At 34.5% G+C, this 3929-nt stretch overlaps 1 non-coding gene across 1 annotated transcript; it reads right to left on the reverse strand.

The window, feature by feature from the left end:
- Positions 1-3332: 3332 nt before the first annotated feature.
- Positions 3333-3411, reverse strand: Trnap-agg (transfer RNA proline (anticodon AGG)). The gene has a single exon. It is a non-coding gene; the product is annotated as a tRNA-Pro (tRNA).
- Between the last annotated feature and the right edge of the window lie 518 nt (positions 3412-3929).

A 3929-nucleotide genomic window follows, 5' to 3' on the forward strand; every position in this document is an offset into this window, starting at 1 on the left:
GAGACTCATTTAATATTGGCCATCTGCAGATATAGGATTGAAACCGGTATGATTTCCAATTCTAATTGTTACTGCATTCAATGTATTTAGTATGCTTACAACTATTCCCGATCAAAAGTATTTGAAACGTTAATTAACAACAAACTACGGTAAAATATCAAGAACGGATTTTAGAAAATCATCGGAATTAGTTGTATTAAAAAAGCTATTTGTTCAGTAACCCATTTATGTTCACACGCTATCGTCGACCAACCTACACACGGGGTTTGACTGGTTCCGAGGATAGCTATATCAACTAACAGTGACCTATACAATCATGTGATGAGTTAATTCGACTATTATTGTATTGGTCTATTTGTTTTTAGTGGACATTGCAATTTTCATTTTAACGAAAACTATTAAGATATGATATTGAAAAGTATGTGCACCATTTTACTGTTTAATTAGAAAAGGTAGGACCGAATTTCCGGTTCGTGGGTGGGGGGGGGGGGGGCGTTCAACTGTTGATTTATGACGAAACGTAAGAGGAAAGCACACACGTGTCCCAGCCTTTTGTACGAGATAAGAATAGCATTCCGCTGTGACATAGCAACTCATTATTGAAATGATAACTCGATTGGTAATGTGTTTACAGAACTTAGTGTCAGATGTTGAAAATAATCAAGCAGCAAGATATACACCTATTTATTCGGAAAATGGATTAATTAATAGAAGTTGACGGGGTATTTTCAATCAAACATATACATGCGTTCGTCCACATCCAATTTGTTTTATTTTAACGTGAAATGCACGATTAAAAACATAATTCTCTCGTAATCAGGTGTCATTAGGTAACATATCCATTACCCTTAGTTCACAGAATGCTTCCGCTGTCAATCTTATCTAAGTCATATTATATGGCAGACGCATTCCAATGCGTTCACCAGACCTGTTTTGCCGTCAAGAAATCAAGAATTATAATCGGATACGTTCGTTTTAAAATGTACACACAACCCTTTTGAATGTAACATAATTATTCTTAAAGTACGGCCACCATATTTCTAAGGATTTGAATACTGCAATCTACAGAAGGCGTGGTGCAAATCACGTAGTAACAGGAAAATACAATAAAACGAATAGTATGCTCTAATTATGGCGATTAGCATTTTGCCGCAAGGACCTGCCAAGTTATTTCATAATCCATCTATATACAAGATAAGTATTGATGCAAAGCATCAAAGGGCGTCGGGAATTTCAGTGTAAAAGGCACTTAATGAAGTTACATGGAACGATTTTTTTCTACTGTAAATATTAATATATTGGCCAATTATTTAAAACAAAATAGAAAAAGATACTAGTATAACCATTATCTATAATTTTGTGTTATAACCCCCAAATAACAATTATTTATGATGTTGTGTTATAACCCCCAAATAACCGTTATCTATGATTTTGTGTTGTAACCCCAAAATATTTCATAGTTCATTTTATTTACATTGGTTTCCTTTTTTTACTGGCATCCGTGTGCAGTTTTCATTAATGGTACAGAACTGTGAAGGTTTTAATAAATCTGCTTCATCTTGTAAGCGTAATTTCATATTTTTCTCAACTTCAAAGGGAGATGATTCTGAACTTATTCTTACGTTGCTCATTTACGATAGGGGTAGAGTACTCATTGATATGAAAACACTGTAAAAGTTTGAAAACAAATTTGAATGAAAACTGTAAATTGCATAAAGAAGCTGCAATTCACAATACTTTGAAATTCAGTAAAAGATCATAATAGATTTATTGCTCCGATATTCATCATTTTCAATAGGGTTCGAGTAATACTGATATAAAAACACTTAAAAAGGTAGAAATGATTCAGACGAAAGTTGTGAAATCTTTTAAACAAGTGGAAATTGTTTATTTTGTCAAATTTAATAGAAAAAATTCTGGACTTATTGTCCCGATGTTTCTTATTTTTAATGAGGTAAAAATGCTCATTGATATAAAGCCACTGTAAGTTTGGAAAGAATATGATGAAAATTGTTGACATAATCACCTAACCAAGCAGTTTTTCACTTTTATTTTTAAATTCAAAGAGACATAATTCTGGACTTATGGTCCGATATTGCTCAAATAGAGAGTTTGGGTTGGGTTCTCATTGATAAAAAAACCTGTGCAAGTTTGGGAACACTCGGATGAAAATTTTGGACTTAGAACAACGGTTTCAAAATTTCTCAAATTCTAAGGAAGATAACTATGGACGTAATGGTCGGATAATGCTAAACGGCCCATACCATCTGGATAGTAATACGTGTCGCGCTTCGCGCTCTATATGTGGTTCTTAAAAAAAAACTCCGAGGAGTGCTTGACTCTAGGGAAACGGGTTACTGGGACACAGCTCCTCCTTGATAAGCGATTGCTTCCTTTATCGCAACTCATTGTTGCAATCAATAATACGTGTCGCGCTTCGCGCTCTATATGTGGTAGGGATAGTACTTAGGGCCTATAATAGACAACCATAAAAATACATGGATAATAGATGTTTTGTTTGCATTTATTTGTTAATATAAAAACACGTGTATTTTTTATAAGATATTTAAGTGATGTAAGAAATTATTATTAACGTTGTCACCACGCGACATCCATTAATTTTAATAAAAATGTCCAATTGTAGTAAAATGGATTTTAAAATGTCTTCATAAAATAAAGCTTTATTATATTTATTAACATGACTGAAAAAAATTGTCAGTCGCCGAACTGTTCCGTTCGTGCCGGAACTCGGGATTGAACCGGGGGCCTTTAGATGATTGTTGCGTAAACAACTTCAGTCTAACGCTCTTCGAACTGAACTATTCTGGCTGACATCATTTATGTACTGCTATTTGGTGAAGTAGTGTATATCGATCGTTATTATATGTCTATTAATAAACTAATAAATTGTACGTTTTAGTACCACTACGCCTTTCAATAAACTTGCTTGTGTGATAGGTCGTCAACTAACGTACTACATTGATTCTCCACTAAATAAGCAAATTAGAAAAACCACAAAATATTTTGATTATGTTTTGTTCTTATACAAAACCAGAAAGTTTCGCGTATTTGCCCAGTCCCTGTGATCTTTCCCCTGTGATCAGTTGTGGATCAGTTTTTTTATACCACATTAATATAGCGCCCTTTTCATACTCGAGATGTGCGTTCAAAGGCGCTTTACAGTTTTTCCCTGATCACTGGGTCATAAGTCGTCCGTTAACATCTTGGCGCAGTATACAACCATTGGCTTATTTCCCTCACAGGTACCCATTTATACACCTGGGTGGAGAGGAGCAGTTGTGGTATAAATTTCTTGCTCAAGGAAATTCCAGCGGTCAGGGCGGGATTCGAACCCGGGACCTCTCGATCCCTAATCCAGCGTCTTACCATTAGACCACTGCTCCCACAACCAGTTATATCAGTATCAGTTATTGATTAAAACAATTAGCTTTTCATTATTGGCAATACATGTTGTAATAAATGATATAGGCACAAATGCAGTACTTATTTACACTAATTTACACAAAAAGCAACACTACGCAAGATATTCTTAAAACAAAAATATATACATTGATCCGTAAAAAAACTTCTCCTCCAATAAGCGAAAAAAATGCATTACATACTAGTCGCCGCTCTCCAGAGCGACGCCAATGACACGCAATATAGCTGAGATAGTACATTAAGCACATACATACACGTCAAATACTTGCACCCTTCGTTGTAAGGGGACATACAAATAATCGAACCTTAAATAACAATAAATTACAAATAATACACACAAGTGAACCACCATGAATACAATTGCAGTCAAAGAGGACTTACTGTGAAAAAAACCCCTATTTTAAACATTAATTTGAGTAAGCTTTATACATGATTAGAATGGTGAAAAGTTTGTTCAACCTTTAATTAGTAAATTTCTCAGAATACAA

Source organism: Dreissena polymorpha, chromosome 3 (assembly GCF_020536995.1).
Source record: "Dreissena polymorpha isolate Duluth1 chromosome 3, UMN_Dpol_1.0, whole genome shotgun sequence".
Lineage (NCBI taxonomy): Eukaryota > Metazoa > Mollusca > Bivalvia > Myida > Dreissenidae > Dreissena > Dreissena polymorpha.